Source organism: Chrysemys picta, chromosome 1, assembly GCF_011386835.1.
Source record: "Chrysemys picta bellii isolate R12L10 chromosome 1, ASM1138683v2, whole genome shotgun sequence".
Lineage (NCBI taxonomy): Eukaryota > Metazoa > Chordata > Testudines > Emydidae > Chrysemys > Chrysemys picta.
The window spans coordinates 322,050,541-322,072,559 of record NC_088791.1 but is presented as its reverse complement, the minus strand read 5'-3'; the positions used below and the strand labels follow the sequence as shown (position 1 = coordinate 322,072,559).

The window sequence follows — 22,019 nt, the reverse complement described above, 5'->3', positions numbered from 1 at the left end:
ATTTTTATCCATGAATTTTGTAATATTTACAATATAGGCTCACCTTCCCCAGTGTTTGTATTTACTCAACAAAGGACAAAAATTAGCACAAAAACTTAGTGGGTTTGGTTCTGGCTTTGTATATTTGTGTACATCAGGACTAACTCCATTTAAAGAAACACCATCAACTTGAAATCTAGTCAGTTTCCAAAAATGAGCTAAAAGTAGTGTTAGATGGTATGCTTGTCCTTAAGTCCTAGTACTCATTTTTGAGGTTTTATAATCACATTTTCCTATTTTTTAAAAAAATATTTCTCTCTCTGTTGTTGCTCTGGAAAAGACCCACATGAAAAACAAGGGAAACTGACCAATTTGCTATACAGAGGAAACTGTGAAACTGACTAGACCCAATGTACTAGCAAATGAACAGAGAGAAGTCAATGGTTTTGGATCAGCCGCAAAATGAACAAATTGAAAAAGAAAAGAATGTACCTCTAGTAATTCCTGGGTCTACACCTTATCTGAACTATCTAATTCATTAGTCTACCTTAGTTATTTTTAGGGCACCTATCAACACAGGAGTAGAATGTGAAAACCCTAATTGTGAGAGTAAACTGCTCACCAATGGGATTAAGGAGTTCACACTTTGGCCCATTTGCTTTTTGCTCAGCCATCCCTAGTCTAAAAACTGCAGCAGATTCAAACTTCTGCTGTTGTTGCTACTATGGACAGATACCAACTATTTCAACATCGAAGGGACAATTAAACACCCTAAAAAAATCTCAAATTTTAATAGTATTTTAATTTAATCACACATTGGGGCTGATTTTGCAGCCCAGTCTTAACTGTGTGCCAAAGTAATCATGGATGTAACTGAGCTCACTTATACTTAGGGCACGGCTACACTAGAGAGTTTACAGCTGTACCAATACAGCTGTGCCACTGTAAGGTCTCTAATGTAGCTGTTCTAAGTCAATGGAAGAGAGCTCTCCCGTCTGCTTACCTATGTCAGTCCCCATGAGCAGCAGTAGCTATGTAAAGGGAGAAGCTCTCCCGCTGACATAGAGCTGTCCACACCGGCACTTATGTCAGTGTAACTTATGTTGCTCAGGAAAAATCCCTCTAGAAACAACATCATTTATACCCACAAACTGCAGGTGCAAAAAGGAAGCACGTGCTTTTAAAATCTGGCCCTGTGTATTTCGGTGCAAGCCTCCTTTGTGTATTTTGATTAATGCTAACTGATTTGCAATCTACAAAACAGATCTAATTTCCCGTTTTGTTTTTTTTACCAGAGAAGAGCTCCCTTATCCCATCAACCTTGAGAAAATGGAATGTGCTGTGCTAAAAGAGACCTTTCCTCCAAAACACCATATACCAAATGCTGTTCTCGGGGGGGAAAGTCAGTGGAGATACATGGAGGTAACTGAGGTCAAGAGATCAGAAATCCTAGAGATTTCATATTTTTCATTCCGAGATGCCTTGAATCAAGTACAATGTCTTAGCAATTTCATTTTCTGCAGTCACAGTGTTCTGGCAAAGGTAAGCATAAAGGAAACCTAAGCTAATACACTGAGGTTGTATCTACACTGTAGCTGCTACACAGCAGCACAGCTCATGCCCCTGTAGCACCATAGTGTAGATACTTCCTACAGCAAGGGGTTGTTCATTGATGTAGATAATCTCCATCTCTGACGGGCAATAGCTAGGTTGATGGAAGAAACCTAACCTAACCCCACGGCTACACTGGGGGTTAGGTTGGTCTAATTAGAGCACTTAGGGTGTGAAATTTTCACAGCCCTGAGCAATGTAGCTAGATTTATCAAATTTTTAAGTGTAGATCAAGTCTGAATCTCTGTGGTCTCAGATCCTTCACACTACCACAGTCGAAATTACAGTGTAAACTCTTGTGGTTTCCTTAAAGCCATAAGAACAGCCATACTGGGTCAGACCAAAGGGCCATCTAGCCCAGTATCCTGTCTTCTGACAGTGGCCAATCCCAGGTGCCCCAGAGGGAATGAACAGAACAGGTAATCAACAAGTGATCCATCCCCTGTCGCCCAATTCCAGCTTCTGGCAAACAGAGGCTAGGGACACGATCCCTGCCCATCCTGGCTAATAGCTATTGATGGCCCTATTCTGCCACAGTGTATTAAAACTATGTTGTCTTGATTTTCTGTATTTCTTTTCCCATCGCAGTCAACTTCTAAGACAGCTGTGTGAGAGTAGAAGCTTTCTCCTCTTTAATCAGTCTGGTTCCTAGGTCACAGACTTTGAATTATGAAATTGCTGAATGACTCAGACAGAACCTAGGTTTGCTTAGACAGAAAGCCGCTGTACAGACAGCTGGGTAATCAAGAATGATGGGAGGAGAAATGCAGAAAGTACATGCTACACAGAGTTTAGATAAAGTATCTTCAGGTTTTTCCAAACAAAATGGATCTTTAAATTCCTAGCGATTTAGTGCATTCTAGTCCCTCGGAGGGAGGAGCTAAGAGACAAAAGTCAGCAGCACCTGGAGTTTCTAGCCAGTGAATCCACACTTTCTACCTTTCATGGAGACTTGGGATTTTTGTTACACTTTCAGGAAAGAAACTCTTTTGTTTTCCAGAAATATTTTTATTATTCATTGAAGTTATAACCTTTCATGGGATTTTTCCAAGGGAATTTCTCACTCTCCTTTTCACTGTATCATATACGCAAAGCATACTTTCTAAACAGGGACAGCTTTGACTCTCTTGTCTCCATTCTCTAACAGATGGTGCAAAGGTTTCTTAAACTGAAACTTCCCTTTGAAAGGTTACGTGTACATAATTCAGTAGGTAGAGCACTGGTGTGGAATTCAGGAGATCTGAGTTCTACTCCCACTTCTACTATTGACCTACTGTGTGAACTTGGGGCCAGACTTTGCTTCCATTTCCCCTTGGCCTCATCTATTTAGACTGTAAACTCTTCAGGCCAGGGACTCTCTAACTATGCATGTGTGCTTAGCACAATGCAGGCTTAATCTCAGTTGGAGCTGTTAGATGCTGGTGTAATACAATTCATAATAAATCTCTAACAGAAAGCCAAGTAGCACAGAGCCAGTGAAGGTTCTCTACAGTGAAGCAGAGAGAACGATAGTAGTTTTAGGAATATTACAGATTTACCTATTCTAATAACGTTCTGTGTTCAGTATTAGAGGAACGCGGACTCTTTTGGGGATTTTCTATCACTGATCACAGAACATGATGTCAAAAGCAGACTCATTTCAAACCAGCATAAAAAAGAGGGAGGAAAAACAGCCCATGTCCACCAAGTTTTTTGCTCCAACCAGTCCACAGAATAGCCTGAGTGGAAGAAAACCAGAGTCTGACCTGTACAATGAACCTTAACCCAGACGGGAGTAAAATAGAGGTCAGCTCATTCATTTATGCAATGAGGAAAAAAACCCAAAACTATTTATAAATCATTTGCTTTCATTGAAGAAAGAGATATCATTCCTTAAAAATCAGATGAGCACATCAGTCTACAAAGTGGACTTTTACGCCACATAATACGCAAACAGGTAGACTTTCATCCAAAAGTGAGAGGACCGGAAAAGCATTGGAAGCCTTTATAAGGGCCCACTATGATCAAGCAGTAAAGAAGGACACACAAGATCATCTAGCAGTTAGGATTATAAACAAGGAACTTCCAGCAAATACACCTCTACCCCAATATAACATGACCCGATATAACACAAATTTGGATATAATGCAGTAAAGCGGTGCTCCGGGGAGGCGGGGCTGCACACTCCGGCGGATCAAAGCAAGTTCGATATAACGCAGTTTCACCTATAACACGGTAAGATTTTTTGGCTCCTGAGGACAGCGTTATTAGAGGATTTTGTTTCAGTGGCTTTCAGTCTCCAAAACTAGGTCCCAAACAGGCTTGTCAATGTGAAAGGGCAGCACAGTATCTATGGTTTTTCACTCTCCTGAGAACATACTTTTGATTATTTAATTTTGGATTTTGCAACCCTTCTTGGAATTGGGCAGATGTGACCCTCTCTCCAGTACATCAAGCCTGCAAATCCATGGCACTGATAAGAACCAGCAATATTATTTTATGATTTATCTCATTCTTGCCACACGATGGTGCTAAAACAACACCAGTGGTTTGGCTCTCACGGTGTTGCCTCAGGCTCCATGTTGCGCATTGCGTTGTGTGATAAACCGGCTGCGGAAAGCAATCGAGTCCATGTTTTAAAGAACGGTTCCTGAACCAGCTGACATACAGCCTATGTACAAGTTCACTTCACTTCCGTAGGGCCCTTATGTGTTCACTCTCCACTCAGCCACTCTTTTGTTTAGAAGAAAACTCAAATGTGTAATGCAAAAGGATTCTAATAATTATGCCTAATTACACAGAGAAAAGATCAGGAGCAAAGATGGTGGGATTTTTAAGTGCCAAATATAATTTTCAAAAATTAACATGCAACACCAGACACTGCTTGTGGACTGTCAAAGACATCAAGATTATATATTTTTTTTCATGGCTACATGCAAAAACTACTGTTAAATTAAACCTTTTTGGGGGTCCTTTTTTGTATCACCAGACTGGACCTCCTGAGGGAAAGGACATTGGATGGGATTCTCTATTTTGTTCTGGGTGCTTTGTGGCACTGAGGTCACAAAACAGGCCTACAGCCAGTTTAACTGGCTATTGGAGGATTTCTCCATATGTAGGGTAATCATTGGGTGGCACAGAGCTAAGCAGAGAACACGGCCAAGGAGAAGGGAGTGTGAATGAGGCACCTCTACCACCTCATGATCTTAATAACAAATATTGGCCAACAGTGGAAACATAACCCAGTCACTGTCCTCCATTAAGCAGTGTTAAACAATATACAGAGACCTCATGGCAAACACCTATAAAATTCAGACTAAAAGTTAGAAATTTAGTGATTGAAACAAAAAGAAAATAATCAAGAGAGAATTGAAACTGAAATTCATTGTTTATGCAAAACAAATGTAATCAAAACCCATTAAAGTACATTTTTTTTGAAACAGTAAATATTGTCTCTTTTCAGTCAAGCAGCTCTTCTTGATGGGGGAGAGGGGGACAAGGGCTAGCTCTACTGTTCAGTTCTCAATTCAGAATGAGAGTTGCTTTTCTGCCTTAGATGAAACAAGCAGCCTCAGAAAGGAGAGAAGAGACAGGATAGTAAAGAAGGGGAAAATATGGCTTTTGTTGATGTTCATAGGATACAGGGTGGCTGCTCGGTCATGGATGGATGCTTTGGGCTCCTTGGCCACAACAACTGTTGCTTTTAACCCAGACTCACCTCCCTGGTCAGGGACATCATCTGGTTGGTCAGGTCCCTCACAGTCACTTGTCCATCTCACCCTGGGCTGGACGGGTTGTCTCGTCTCACTGTGCAGGTGCTGTGCATTGCGCTTGATGTCAGGATCAGGTGAAAAGCTAAAAGAAAGAGAGAAGTAGGAAAGGAGGAAGATGGGGGCAGAAAAGAACACACGAGGGAGAGGAAGGCAGAGCAGGATCTCAAGTATCACGCTGTGGTCCTTGTTGGTGCAGCAATGATGGTCAGCCTTCCCCACTCAGGATTTAGTGTCATGGCAACAATCCTTTCATCGCAGCCACAGGGATGGTAAAAGCTCTCTCTCTCTCCACACCCCCCAAATCTCAATTTAAGGGCCCCAAACAGTCGATGAGTGGAATAATCAATTCTCTCATTGTTTTGTCCACCAGTTAAGCCTAATTTCTGACACACCAGTTTTAGTTAATTGATTTCTGGTTCTCTGCTCCTCTTGTTTACCAGTCATAATCTTAACACAGTCCTTGAGTGGTATCAGTAGACCCTGTCTGTTTAAATGAAGTCAATCTGTCTGTCTCATTCGCGCATCTTTTCTTAAACAGTCTTATATAATTGATCATTGTAACAGTTCATAAACCTTTACCTGCTTTTCATCAGTTAGGCGAACAATTAATGTAGGCCTGCCATGCCTCAATTAGTACAACAACCCCCTGTGGCTGCTCTAATTTACCCTAAGGAGTGGCTCATGACCAAATGGCCCCAGAAAATAGGTGGGCATAAAGGTGGATTTAAAGCTCAGGATCTGAGCCTTCATATGAGTAAAATAGCAGCCACCAATGAGAAACATCAGCCCCATTCATTTATGGAAATATCAAACAGCAACATACATCTAAAAACTGGGGTAACATCTCAATAACATGTTAAGAAAAAATATTTACTGTAGTGAGTATGTCTTAGCGTATTATAATGTCTTACATCCCACTGTACTGCATTTTGTATTATATCTGAATATTTATTTTAGATAAGGTATATGCTGCTTCCTTGAATCTTATGTAAATAGGATGATTTTCACCCCGATCAACTGCCCCCATTGCTTCTATGAGTGGATTTTGATTGTGGCTCTCTCCCATAGGGCAACTGCTCTATGCAGAAGGAATTTTGTGGGACTTGAAACTAGGGATGAGAGAAATGATAAAGTGAGAAGAGATGGAGTAAGTTACCATCTGTGGTACTGGATATTGCTCCTACCAGGGATTTCCACGCAGAAGTCCAACCTAGAGTTAATGATGCATCAAGTAATATGGTCTCTTGATGAGACCCCTCTACAGCTACTACAGAGTAACCACAGGGAGCCTCAACAATGACAATGTGGCTCCATCTCAAAAGCAGCCAGTGGCACCACATGGACAGTGGCCACTGAAGAAAAACCCTGCCACTGTGGAATCTCCTCAGATTACTTCCCGGACCCATCCAACCTGAGAAAATACTTCCCAGAAACTCCAGGAAGAGGCAGCCTTGCAGAGTTTCTTGGCCCCTTTGGCAAGTTATTTCCCATGGCAACAAGCTATCAGGGCCTCTACTAAGATTTCACTAAAGGCTGCTGTTTTGCAATTAAAGTCTTTTTTGTGTCACATGGTAAATCATACTTGATATGACACAGTCCTTGTTGGGAATAATTGGGCAAGTGTAGTTAACGCAAGTATTGCTTGTGAGCTCTGGTACCATGATGTAATTTATGTGTGTCAAACGCTGGAATCACCCTGGTGTTCTTAACAATCAGGAACATTGTGTCCCAGGAGCATGGTCCCTACGGGGTGGTTTATTTCATTTTCCTTCCCCTTATTTTCTTTGTTAAACTGTTCACCTCCTCTTTCACTTCATGAATTAAACTAATAATGTGTGGTGGGGAGGAAACAAGACATCTATTGCTGTTGATAATCAGGGCCGGCTCCAGGCACCAGCTAAAGAAGCAGGTGCTTGGGGCGGCCAATACCAAGGGGCGGAACTCTGGCTGCTATTGGGGTAGCACGTCCGGGTCTTTGGCGGCAATTTGGCGGCGGGTCCCTCAGTCCCTCTCGGAGCAAAGGACCTGCCGCCGAATTGCTGCTGAAGAGTGGGGCAGCAGAAAACCTGGAGCTGGCCCTGTTGATAATCATTTGTATTTTGACAGGACAGATTCAAGTATTGGTCAATACTCACATAGGTCAGGGCATGACTTCACTGGCAACGTTAAAAGTTAAACGCTTTAATGTGGCTTATGTAGTCGCGGCATAGTGCTGGGAGAGAGCTCTAAAAAACCCACCTCCATGAGGGGAATGGCTCCCAGTGCTGGAAACGCGGCTCCCAGCACTGGTACAGTATCTACATTGGCACTTTACAGCGCTGAAACTTGCAGTGCTCAGGGGGGTGTTTTTTCACACCCCTGAGCGAGAAAGTTGCAGCACTGTAAAGTGCCAGTGTAGACAAGCCCTCAGGCTAATCATGAGGCCTTTGCTAACCACAAAGGGGAAGAGTCTCCCCTGCACCTGGGATCAGCCAGAGAGGAAGTAGACACAGGGTGCTAAAATAATTTGTATGGTGGGGTTGCTAAGAGCCATTGAAGCAAACTGTACATCCTGTATATGATGGAAACCACTTCAAGCCAGGGGGTGCAGCAGCACCCCCAGTTCCAGCACCTATGAATGGACACACTTTACTTCCTCTGATTGATTTAGGGTTACCATCCGTCCGGGTTTCCCCAGACATGTCCAGCTTTTTCAGCCTTAAATGGCCGCCCGGGGGGGATTTCTAATGAAGTAGAAATGTCCGGGATTTCCCCTCCTGCGGAGTGCGGCGCAGCTGATTGGACACCTGGCCTGATTGAAAGCCGCTCGCAGCCACTAGGGCCTCTAGCAGCCAGAGTCCCTCCCCCTCCCCCGCTCCCTCCTCCCCCACAGAGCAGGCAGAAGTGTTTGAGTCCACGTGGAGCCTGCATTTCTCCCTCTGCCGGGTGAGTGGGGGGAGCAGGGCAGGCGGCGGCGGGGGTGTGTGTAGAGGCTGCAGGGCGGGGGGGTGTAGAGGCTGCAGGGCGAGTGGGGAGCAGGGGGCACAGAGGCTGCAGGGGCGGGGGGGTGCAGAGGCTGCAGGGCGAGGAGGAGCAGGGCAGGCAAGGGCATAGAGGCTGCAGAGCGAGTGGGGAGCAGGGAAGCACTTAGCAACCCCCAACCAAGATCAGAGCGGGAGGGAGGAGGGGGCAGAGTTGGGGCGCAGGGACTTTGGGGAAGGGGTTGGAATGGGGGCGGAGAAGGGGTGGGGTTGGGGCGGGGCTGGGGGCGGGGAAAGGGCGGAGTTGGGGCAGGGCCGGGGGTGGGACCGGGGCCCCGTGGAGTGTCCTCTTTTTTAAATGTTTGAATATGGTAACCCTAGAGATTGCTTAATACAGATCAAAGCTGACATCAGGCATCTGGTGACCAGGATCGATGATGAAGGCACCTGTACTAATCACAGCCAGGGCCACGACGGGGAGGGGATCAGTCTGACTGAAGTTTGCTGATGCTGATTGGACCTAGGTTTTCTGGGACTGGTACATGTACCTACCAAACATAGGCCTGCTGAGGATGGTGCTGATCTATGCTGAGAAGGCCTGGCCCGAATCTTCTCAGGCTAATGTTTGAAGGCCCCTGCTTAGACATTCTTGACTTCTCTTCTTAATATTGTTGTAGTCAATAATTGTGCCAACAAATCAATGACCTGAACAGGATGTAATGATTAATATCTAAACAGAAAATCAAATAGGATGAAGAATCACAAAGAGAATGCAAGAGCTTATCAGTTCTGAATTTTTTTTTTTTAGATGTGGAAAGTTTGCATTGTGGAAGTTGGTTTTATTTCTCTGCAGTGCTGCATAATCCTGCTCTGTGTGAAACGAAAGTGAAAATGAATCTAGATTATGCAAGGCAAATATAGCACACCAGATCAGCAAACTTTCCTTGGAGGCAGGTTATTCCATAAAAGCTTTTGCAAGGTTTTTTGCCCCTTCCTCTGAAGCAGCTGGCAACTGTCAGAGAAAATATATTTAGATTAGACAAGCCACTGGTCTGATGCAGTATAGCAACTGTTAGGTTTCTCATTTTCTTTTAATCATCCTGAGAAGTAAACTGTATATTCAAAAGCATTTAGATTCTTTATTATATAAAGAAGAATTGATCATACAACTAAAAAACAGTGGTAGCTTAAAGTACAAGTGATCATGACTTGATCATAATCATAATGTACAAGTAAAATAAAGTCCATGCAAATAATATATATAGTTGGTGCTTTATTTCACAAAGCTGAAAATAATTATAAGCCAAATCAGCTGGGAGGAAGAATTTTATCATCAAAAAATGTGCATGATAATTGGGAATCACTTAAGAATATCTTAGTGGATGGCCAGAAAACCGCAATTGAGAAAAGGCCATGCTGCTTTAAAAAAAAAAAAAAAAAAAAAAAAAAGAGCTGGTTTAGAGGGAAAGTGAAAGCAGCTATAAAAAGTATAAACAAATGAAAGAAAGGGGAAGTTGATATTAATGAATAAAAATCAGAAGTTGGGTTTTATAGAAAATTGTGAAGGGAAGCAAAATGACACAAATTAAAAATAAATGGCCAGCAGAATTAAGAATGATTAAGGAGGAGTTTTTTAAGTATATTAGGAACAAAAAGAATCTTGACGATATTGGTCCATTACTAGATGGAAGTGGTAGAATAAACAATAATGCAGAAAAGGTAGAAGTGTTCAATAAATATTTCTGGTTTGTATTTGAGAAAAAACAGATGATGTATTCCTATCATTTGATAACACTTTCTTTTCCAGTATTATCTCAGGAGGCTGAGAAACAGTAGCTACTAAAAATCAGACATTTTTAATTCAGCAGGTCCAGATAACTTGCATCCAAGAGTTTTAAAAGACCTGGCTTAGGAGCTCACTGGACCATTAAAGCTGATTTTCAATAAGTCTTGGAAAACTGAGGAAGTTCCAGAAGAATGAAAGCTAATATTGTGCTAATATTTTAAAAGGGTAAACTGGATGACCCTGCTAGTTATAGGCCTGCGGTCTGACATTGATCCTGGGCAAAAATAATGGAACAGCTGAAATGGGACTAGATAAATTACCCTTCTTTACTTTTTTTTATTAAAGTAATGTCGATCGACATGGGTTTATGCTAAATAGAGCCTGTCAAACTAACCTGCTATTTTTTGTATGCGATTACAAGTTTGGTTGATAAAAGGTAATAACATAGACATAATATATTTAGACTCAGAAAAAAAATAGTGAGTGCTCAGTACCCATAAGCCACAGCTGTTCAGCAGCACCCTGGGTCAGCTGATTGATGGCACCACCAAACAGGTGATTGGCGGTGCTGCCAAGCAGCTGATTGGTGGCTCGGGGAGGGGCTTGGGGAAGGGTGAAGAGCAGCGAGGGGGAGGGCCTTGGGGGAAAGGACAGCATGGGGGCATGGCCTCAGGGCAGAACATCCCCAGGGACAAATAAAAGTCAGTGCCTAAGTTTAGACTTCCATAAGGCATTTGATTTGATATCATATGACATTTTGATTTAAAAACTAAAATGATACAAAATTAATGTGACACTCATTAAATGGATTAAAAAAAAATGACAGGCCTCAAAACAATTGGAAACAGAGAATCATCATCAAGTGGGCATAGTTGCAGTGGGGTCCTGCAAGGATCAGTTCGTGGCCCTACACTATTTACCATTTTTATCAATGAGCTGGAAAAAAACAAAATAATCACTGATACAGTTTGCAGATGACACAAAAATTGGGGGAGTGGTAAATAATGAGAAGGACAGGTTACTGATTCAAAGTGCTCTGGATCTCTTGGTAAACTGGGCGCAAGCAAACAATACACTTTTCAATGTGGCTAAATGTAAATGTACACATCTAGGAACAAAGAATGGAGTCTATACTTCAGGGGCGCCAGCACGGGGCAGCCAGGAGGCCATGGGCCCACCACTTTTTACCAGCGACGGGGAGAGGGGTGGAGATGAGTGTTCAGGGAGCGGGGGCCTTGGGGGAAGAGGTGGCAGTGCAAAGGTGGGGTAATGGGAGGACGGGGTGGGGACGGAGCCACGATTTGGGCACCCGTGGCTCCTCCCACTTTTAGCAAGCTTATGTCACTCCTGCCATACTTACAGGATAGGGGACTCTATCCTGGGAAGCAGTGACACTCATAGTTATATGGGCCTGTGCTCCACCAATATTCAGGAAGATGGGCCCGGCTCCACCAATGTTTGGGCTTATATTTTCAGGGCCATCCCATCCATAGGAAGGAGCGGGACAACTACCCCGGTCCCCCCGCTTTGGGGGGCTCCACGCTTTGAGGAGACACAGGGTCCAGGGTGGCCTGGGGGTTTAGCGGGGGGCCTGGTGCTGGCAGCAGCAAGTGACCTGGCCCCAATCCACCCCATTCTGCTCCGCTCTGCCCCACCCTGCCTCTTCCCACCCCTGCTCTGCCTATGCCCTGCCCCCACTCCACCCCTTCCCCCAAGTCCCTGCCGCACCTCTTACCGGCTTTCGCCCCCTTCCCCGGGAGCTGGTGGGGCGGAGAGGAGCAGAGTGGGCTGGGGCTGGGACCCATTGTGGGCACCACGAAAAATTATACAAACCTGGCCCCCATGGTGATCCTGAAAACAATTTGGGGGTCATGGTGGATAATCAGCTGAACATGAGCTCCCAGTGTGATACTGTAGCAAAAATAATTAATGCAATTAACAGGAAAAGGTAAATCTTGTGCAGGTGTAGAGAGATTATTTTACCTCTGTATTTGGCACTGGTGTAACTGCTGCTGGAATACTGTGTCTAGTTCTGGGGCCACAATTTAAGAAGGATAGTCATAAACTGGAGAGGGTTGAGAGAAGAACCATGAGAATGGTTGAAGGATTAGAAAATCTGCCTTATAGTGATAAGCTAAACATATTGTGCTCCTTGATTCTAACAAAGAGAAGGTTAAGGTGTGACTTGATTACAGTCTATAAGTATCTACGTGGGGAACAAATATTTAATAATGAGTTCTTCAATCGAGCTCAGAAAGTTAACATGATCCAATGGCTGGAAACTGAAGCTACACAAATTCAGACTGGAAATAAGGTGTACATTTCTGACTGTGAAAGTAATTAACCATTGGAAAAATCTGCCAACGATAGTGGTGGATTCTCCATTACTGACGATTTTTAAATCAAAAGTGGATATTTTTCTAAAAGATCTGCTCTTGGAATTACTTTAGGGAAGTTCTAAGGCCTGTGTAATACAGGATATCCAACCAGGTGATCACAATGATCCTTTCTGGCCTTGGAGTCTGTGAATATATAGATCATACGGCCAGAAGTGACCATTGTGATCATCTAGTCTGACCTCTTGCATAGCACAGGCCCTAGAACTTCCTTGAATTAATTCCCGTTTAAACTAGAGCACAGCTTTTAGAAAACATTTACAGGGAGGTGTTGGCTATATAGCATCAGTTTATTTTGTCTTTGCCCTAGTAAATTACCTCACATTGTGTTTGCATTTGGAACAATCCAGGCTAAAACCTTTTCTCTTAAGCTCTTTGCTATTTGTTCTGACTTTTCTGTTGAACCCATCTGAATGTGCCTAACATTTAGGGTGACCAAATGTCCTGATTTCATAGGGACAGCCCCGATATTTGGAGCTTTGTCTTATATAGGTGCCTATTACCTCCCACTGCCCCGATTTTTCACACTTGCTGTCTGGTCACCCTACTAACAGTAGTTTGACAATTGTGTTGAACAGATATCCCAGAGAGCTTTTCAGATGAGATCCTTGCTAACCAGGGATTACTGTTAACAACTCATCATTCTGCTACATATAACTCGAAACTGCTATGCCTTTGTTCTCTGTGTGTTAGCCGGTTTCCTAAGAACTCTGCTGGTCAGCAGAGACAGCGGCTTTTTTTTTCTTCCTCCCAGAGTTGCGGCAGCATTTTGCTGTCCAGCTTAGGTTTTTCTCTAGCACTCATCATCATAGAAACTAGGGTGACCAGATGTCCTGATTTTATAGGGACAGTCCCGATATTTGGGTCTTTTTCTTATATAGGCGCCTATTACCCCCCACCCCTGTCCCAATTTTTCACACTTGCTGTCTGGTCACCCTAATAGAAACACACTGAGTTCTCATGGAGACTTTATTTCTGTTCTTTCTTATTCTTATGTAAACCATTTTAGAGCAAGAGTATATGGGTCGTCTTTGTCTATGGAAAAACATAAGGATTCTGGGGGTTGGGTAAATTTTTATGGGGATTAGTGAGATCTTGAAATTTGTCAGCTGGAGGCTATCTTTGTATTACAACAAGGTGGGGGGGAAACAGGCAATACTGAAGGAAGGATATTGCCTACAGCTGCTAGGATGTTTTTTTGAATGCTGTACAAATGGTTAAAGGTGGATACCAGATCAAGTTTCAAAGGAAGGAATGAGGGGAAAGTGCAGGACATAGAAGCAAGGACATAATGCTTTCAAGCTACAACTATCACAATCTGCACTGCCAAGGCAAGCCCACTCCTATTTCGGGTGTATTAGGAGCTTGCTGCTTGATATATGCAGCATTTCATCTTCAAAATATTTTGAGTACTAATCCATAAGGGTTAGTCTCTTCCCCTGAACTAATTCTAGCGCTACATCAATTTTATACCAAAGACATTGGGAATCTCATGCAACTGGAGTTCCTCTTGTGTATTCTATTTTCTGTGGCGATAGTTGCCGTTTTCTCACTTGGATTCAATTGTAGCATTCATGTCAAGCCAGACCATGAGATTGCTGGCTCTGAGTATGCATTTCTCAAAACCCAGATGTGCACTATAAGTTTTGCATAGCATTTCAGACCTCATTGTATTTAATACCATGACATCAGTGTATCCTTCGTACATATTTTACATATTGCAATTTCATCTCCACACATGATTGAATTCATTGCAATACCTTGGATTTTTCTGTTAGCCATTGTGCTAGTTTCTTAAGATGATCTAGTTTTATTTCATAGCAGGATAGTACTTGAGCCATCTTCATTTCAAATTATTTCTTCCTATAGTTTCTTCCTTTCACCCTCTATAAACATCATTTATTTGCATTACCAGAATGCCTAACAGGCCAAGTCATAGACATGAATCCAGTTGTGCTAGGAGCTTTACAAACAGGATAAAAACACACTCCTTGCCCCAAACAGCTTACAATCTACATATCAGACAAGAGACAACAGATGGATAGAGACAGAGAGAGATGGGAAAGTACAAAGGGACAACGAAACAATACAGATCAGCATGACAGGCTGTGGACCAGCAATCAATTTTTTTTCTAAGCAGCATGGTGTCGGAGAGCGAGTGAGCAAGCCTGAAGCACTGGGCTGATGTGAGGCCTGAATCATAGTCAGCGAAGTCAGGCTGTGTATTAAAGCAGATGCTTACAAGTTTACTGTCCAATACATGACCTTGGCAAAGGTACTGCTAGTGTTGCTAAAACACAGGCACTCCTAAGAAGCAGCAGAAACAGTATTTGTATGAACATACTCCAAAAGATTAGCCCAGGTACATCCTGACCTAACACAAGATAAGAGGGTTTGAAAAAGTGAACAGGGATGTTTTCCAAGAGTCACCTGGAGCAAGATACAAGGGGAGGTAAACAACGGCTGTCATGAAACACGTAAGGTGGTACGCAAGTTGTTTGTCTCAGTCTATAAACAGCGGCGGCTCCAGCCACCAGCGCTCCAAGCACGTGCCTGGGGCGGCAAGCCGCGGGAGGCACCCTGCCAGTCCCTGCGAGGGCGGCAGTCAGGCAGCCTTCAGCTGCTTGCCTGCGGGAGGTCTGCCGGTCCCGCGGATTCGGCGGCAATTCAGCGGCAGGTAAGCCGAAGCCACAGGACCGGCGGCCCTCCCGCAGGCATGCCGCTGAAGGCAGCCTGCCTGCCATGCTTGGGGCGGCAAAAAAGCTAGAGCCGCCCCTGTCTATAAATGTCAGGGTACCTCATCTTTAACCTTTGTCTAGCTGAGAAGGCAGGGGAAAGTCCAGCTGCTGAATGAACTGGTCCATTATAATGGGCATATATGTGTTAGTGTCCCTGTAAAGTCTGTGGGGTGCTAGCACCATGCTTCATTGACAATAAACCTGGCTGAGCATCTTCACTGCTGAACCAAGTCTCTGGTCTTTCTGGGCAGTAGTATTGAGATCTGCAGGGCTGTCTGTCTGCAGGGCTGGTACAGCAGATACAGAGAGCACACACGCACGCCAATTGACAATGCATGGCAAAGGAAAGTTTTGAGCAGGGTTTTGAAGGAGGATAATGAATTTGTTTTGTGAATGTTTGTGCTTCTCCAGGGCATAAGGGACAGCAAGGGAAAAAGCATAAAGGTGTTTGTTTCAAAATTTAACACAGTGGAGATGGAGGCAGACATCCTGGGCTGCCTGGGGGAAGACATCCTCTGTGTATCCCAACCAGAGTTTCATGCCTTCCTGTTGGGGAAGTTAATTAGTTTGAAACTTCCAGCCATACCCTCTTCTCTTCCTTCTGGCCCTGTGTAGAGACGACAGGGGCAACCAAGCTGTAAGTTAACCCTCTGTTTGCCAGTGGTAGTGTCCCTGCCACACAAAGTTGTTTAAGCAGTGAACAGATCTAGTTAAAGAAGTTTAAGATTCAGCTTGTAGGTAATGGATTTTTAGAAAGTAAAGAAAACCCCCACCTGTCTCTGAACAGCAGGCACCTATTAAAATTGTACTAAAAATAGTTAGGGGACCTCCTCCCCGCCCCCCATTAATGCTATTGGGGAAAAAATCAAGAGCAAGAGATTCCATTAGTTTTTCAAATGGAAAAAGTATTTGCTGTGCCAGCATTCAAGTCTGTAAGGACTAGTTATAAATTTAAACAAGATACTAGAGTGTTTTAGGAGTCCAAAGATCAAGCCCTTTAGCCATGCTAGGTACAACTGCACTGTACTTTACCCTGTGAGTGTTATTACTATAATGATTTTAAAAGAGCATTCCTTCATCACATTTCAGATATAGGGTAAAGTTTTCAAAAGTGCCTATGTCCCATTTTCAAAGGTGACATGGGCAATATTACAAACCTAAGTCCCACTGACTTTCAATGAGATTTAGGCTCTTAAAGCCCAGATTCTCAAAGGGTATTTAGGCACCTAATTCTCATTGCAATCAATAGGAGTTAGGCTACTACATACCTTTGAAAATCAGGGCCCTAAATGCACAAGTCATTTTTGAAAGTGGGACTTAAGTAACTTATCAGCCTAGAAACTTACAAAAATGTTACCCAGTGTCTTAACGTCACTTACTCTGTTGCATTTTGAATTAGCAGAAAGGTAACTTAACTCAGCAGCAGTGACAGCAATCCTCACACACTCCACCATAGGTTTACCAGAGTGTACTTTAACTACAATGTCTTATTCAATTTCATTGCTCATCACCTTAAGGCATTTCCCAAGCTTCAACTTATACCTTAGACACCAGGGAAGGGAAATCTTACCTCTCTGAAAGCCTGAGCTTTTTAGCCCTTCCTTTCAGCCTTCCCTTCTCTCCCTTCCTGTTTCCCATTTCACAGTCCTCAGCTGACGAGCTGACTCCCTTCACTAACAGTTAATCACCCAGTCCTAATCAATTATCCCCCAATGTGGCTCATGCAGGGAAGCGGTTGGGGGAGAAGCTTATGTATCAAGGACATTCTTGATCCTCTGCCAGGGCTGGCCTAAGGGAAAATGGTGCCCTGGTTGAACTTGTATTTTAGTGCCCCTGGCCACTGTGTGTGCCCCCCTTCACCCCAACCCTTGCACTCCCCCCTTGCCCCTAACCACTGCACTGTGCCCTCTTTGACCCAACCCCTGCACTCCCTCTTTACCTCTGCACCTCCCTCCTGCATCCCAACCTCTGCATTTCCCTTTTCACCTCTGCACCTCCCTTCTGTGCCTCCAACCCCTGCACCTCCCTCCTGTGCCTCACCCTCTGCCCCTCCCGTGCCCCAGCCCCTGCACTCCCCCTTCATCCTTGCACCTCCCTCCTGTGCCCCTAATTCTTGTACTGTGCCCCCTTCATCCCAACCCCTACACCCCCCTCCTCTTGCACCCATGTGGGAAAACTGACCTGGATTCACGGAGCAGCTGGCATTGCTGCTCACTTCCCCACACCCCCCTGCAACACTGTTCCTCTGGGCACCCCAACGGAGGAGAGACATCAGAGTCCCTTCATCCAGGTCACTTTCCCCACCTGGGCTGCATAAGGGGAGGGCAGGAGAGCAGCAGCTCCTGATGCTCGCTGCACAGCACAGCCCAGGTGGGGAAAGTGACCTGCATGCACAAAGCACTTGGTGTTGCTCCTCGCTCCTGCCCTTGCCGCCCCCGAGGGGGTCGTCGGGCGGGGAGGGTGGGTAGTATCTGTGCACCACTGCTCTTCGCACCTCCCGTTCCTCTGCCAGGAGGAAGCAGGGAGAAATCTGGGTGCCCCCCCCCCCCCCAATGTAGTGCTCCCCTGGGAACAGTTTCTGACACTTCACCGGCAGCGCACACCTCTGTGCTGCCGCACGGTGCCCCCTTGACCATTGGGCTCCCTAGGTGGCCACCAGGTGGCCCACCCCTAAGGCCGGCCCTGTTCTCCAAAACAAGCATGCATTAATGCTCCAATACAGGTGAGATGTCATGCAGTCAAACTAGCCCCATGAGTGCTGTGCTTCCACATACCGCAGGCAATCAGATCCTACAGTCACAACCACAGTTTAAGTAAATACATAGACAACAGACATAGAGCTGCTTGACTGATACCCAGTACATGCTGATGCTTCCCTTTGTGCTGCTGCCAGGATCTTGCCAGTCCCTCTCCCTGCACTGAGGTCAAGCAGGAGACATGGGTAAGTGATCCCCCACTCCCTTCTCTATTGGCCCAAACCTGCTCTCACTGAAGTCGGTGGAAAGATTCATAATGATGTCAGTGGGAGTTGGAGCAGGCCTTATGGCAGCACAAGGAGAGATGTTGGTGCACAGTAGTAGGTGACTGGTAGACAGACAGGCAGCTCTGTGGGAGGGACCAAGAGCCTGGAACTCAGTTTTGAAACAAGCTGATTTAATTGAATACCAGTCTGCTGATCTCCTCAGGGGCACACTCCTTGCCTCCCTCCATCCAACGTTGGCTCTTTTTTGAGGAGTGGAGGGTGCTTGTCTCTTGGCTGCATTGGACCCGGAATTAGCAACAGAGCTTTTCTTCTTGCTGCCTCTACTGCTTATGATATCATCAGCAGAGTGAAGATTGTCTTCTTAGAAACAGGGAAACAGAAAAACTATTAGCAGATTGGCAAGTTATCACATCTATTAAAGGAATTAAAATAAAAGTAGGCCAAGATTGGTCTGTAACTCATTCTAGTCCCTTTTTCAAAGTGAGTATTTGTGAGTAAGGCTAGTCTCTGACGCAACAGCCTCAGCTCGTCCTTGTGATCTGATATGTTTTCGATTCTAATCTAACTACTACTCTTAACATTTGGAGCAATTCCCCCATAAGCAATGAGGGGAGGAAAAAAACAGCCAACAACAAAACCCACAAGATTTACTTAAACTTTAACATTTGTCCCTGTGGCTCATTTGTGTAGGCAGGTCGGTAAAACTGAGTTTCATCTGTCTTGCAAAGACAGTGGAAACTCTCCGGACTTTGCGTTTGCTGACCTTCAGCACAGAATTGCAAGGCACACTTTCTGCTTACATATTTGTGAGGTTATGCGATATCACTCACGTGGAATTTTTTTTTCTAATGATGGGTCCAGAGTGCTTGTCTTCTGTGGACAGTTACATGGAATGTATTGCTTTTCATGTATGTCATGGTCCCAAATGCCACAACAAATAGGATAATTAAAAAATCATTAAAATAATAGAGATACGCTGATACTCTCTGATCAGACACAAATGAATCAGCTTGAATTCACAGAGACTTTCAGGTCACAGTCTGTCGGATTTCCCCACATGATATAAGAGGTCATTTCCCTCCTTTCTAGGACTGGTAATACAAGCATGACAGCTTAAGCTAAGCTTTATATTCTTTCTCTCTAAATGTACCTCCCCCTAAGGCTTCCCTCAAAATCTCTCTCTTTCCTATTACCTCTGGGCAACAGGTCTTCCATTTTATATCCTGATGGAGTTAACAAGCCACATCTGCCAGAATGAGTCACCAGAATTTATTCACCAGCTTTATGCAGGAGTCTAACTTTTGCCTCAGGGTAGATCAACAGAAGAGATCTACACTCTTATATGAGGTTGTAGATCCAGCCAGTGTGCTGAGTGACTACTATTATTCAATAATTCAAGGTGGGTTGCATCAGCATGACTACTAGACCATGCCAGTTAGAAGTGCTTTAATGCCCTCTTTCCCCTTCTCTAAACCTGATAAATGTGGGGACCAGGAAATGATCTTTGTTCTTATGGGGATGTGGGTGATAAATGGGCACCAGCCTTAACTAGCCTTTTTACCAAGCAGGCTATAGGTCCACTATGATTAACCATCTTAGGCAGTACTTTATCTTTATGTGACTGAATGTTCCTAGAAAATAACAAATGAATTTGGGAGTTCTGTTGTTCATTAAAATTACAGATACAAATACCCTGTGCAATTTAAAATGTTTTTTTCTATCTAGTTATATACAATACAGGCACACTAATGAATTGCTACATATACATAGTGAAATATGCGTGGGTACAATTAAATCTCCAGAAACCATTAGAGTTAAAAGTCACTGATAATCTTCATGCATGGCAAGACTGGGCTTTGTTAAGATTGAACCCTAACTAAATATTTTGAAACTGATTATTTCTAACTGAGTGGAAGTGGAAAATAGGGTTTCCTCCAAGATTTCACGGAGGAGGGGGTTTAGAGAGGGCACACCAGTGTGCATCCTCATGACTGGGAGATATTCAGAAATGTATTGCAAAGAGAAACAATTTATGCTGTATATTTTATCACTATGAACTAAGGCAACCTGGAGAGGGGGATAGGACTTCAGAGATGGGACAGCATGAGGAAAGAAAATTAAAGTGTAGTGGAGCTGACATGCTTTAGATCTTTTGGGAAAGTCCTTAGAAACTCAATTATTTCTGTAATTATTTTGTTTGCAGTAGGAGAAGGGAAATCTAAACTCTAAAACTGTGTCCGTCTGTCTGTCTGTCTGTCTGTCAGCGCATGGTATTTTTCATATATTTTCCCTGGTAGTAAAGTGGTTCTAAAGCTTTAATACCTAGCGTACATCTGAAACTCAAAAGTGTTTGGTGTGCTACTTTCGTAATTTTAATTAGGATAGTTAAAATGAATATTTACTCTGCCAAATCAACCATTCACCATATGGTGGAGGTCAGCATAAAGACATGTTGCCAACGTGTGTGATTTTATCGCAAGTCTTGTGATGTGTGATGTTAACTGGGGAGTTGGGGACAAGTTGGAAGCTCCAGATCATTTGGTGGCACTTAGTACAAATTGTGCAATTTGACCTCAGTTGGGTCTTCCAGTGAGAACTCCTGCAGTGGGTGACAAAATCACCTTACTCTATAAATTTGGGATTGGACAACTCTGTAATTAACTCAGACACACACTGGAGGTGGGCTGTAGCAGTTCAAAAATCAAAAGATAGGCAAAAAATGAGTAAATATATACACATTAAAAAAAATCTCATAATTTTTGGGCTAATCTTGATGGGGGAGTTGACAGATGATTTTTAAACTTTAGATTAGCAATATTGCTAACCACACTTTTTCAATATTCAATAACTCCATTATCTCTTTTTAATTCTTAAATTAATAAATTGATTGGGTTTCCCCCCCCTTTGTCTCCACTTCCAGAATTCTGGTCCTGCTATCTCTACCTAGAATTGGACTGAGAGAGGAAGAACTCAGGGTCCCAGGAGGAGGCTAATTTGGAACAGTCCAATTCCATATGTGCCTGATCCTGCAACATGTTGAAAGCCTCCTGGAGGCTCCAATTACTGTATGCACAGCTAATAGAGTGATGGGCAGCATTATAAAATGATAAGATAGATTAAAAAAAACCAACTGAAGTCTGTAGTTTTCCACAGTGCTCAGCACCTGGCAGGATTGCCCAAAGTATTAAATATTTCTTCTTCTCTGCCAGGATCTAACTTGGGGATGCTGAGAGGAGTTTCCTGGCCCGGCTTGCAGTTTAGGGGGCTTTGTAGGGAAGTATGTGATCTGGGCCTAGCAAGTCAGTCAGCATACAGACAGCCTACAGTAGGTTGGAGTGAGTTAGGCCTCTATGCCCTCAGGGAGCAGTCTGTTTTGTCTTTCCATGTTTTGTGGCTCTTATGTGTTATTCTGAATTCTAAGAAATAAAGCAGTGTTATGTTGCAATCTTCCAGCAAGAGTATTTATTTTATTTTATTTTATTTCTCTTTGTGTATGCCATGAACCATAATATGGGAAAAGGTGGAGACATAGCACTAAATGTAATGACAAAGAAGCTGACCAATTTTGGCATGTTTCCTTTTAGCAGTGATGACAAATTACTTTCTACCTTAACAGGAAATGTCAGAGAGAGATTGAGTAAACGGGGTTATAGGGTCTTTTGTAAATGCATTTTACCGGAACCTCTTTCTATAAAAAGCTAGCCATGGTGTCATAATGTACAAATCGGTTTTGCTTCCTATATTGCACACCTTCAGTTCCTAATTGCAAAAACACCCCACCCCTCATCCCTACTTGAAAAAAAAAAAAAAAACC

The 22,019-nt window shown here is 43.7% G+C and overlaps 1 long non-coding RNA gene across 1 annotated transcript; it reads left to right on the top strand.

The window, feature by feature from the left end:
* Positions 1-8,210: 8,210 nt before the first annotated feature.
* Positions 8,211-9,800, top strand: LOC135980922 (uncharacterized). The gene is made up of 2 exons (XR_010597866.1): positions 8,211-8,267; positions 8,700-9,800. It is a non-coding gene; the product is annotated as an uncharacterized LOC135980922 (long non-coding RNA).
* Positions 9,801-22,019: the final 12,219 nt, after the last annotated feature.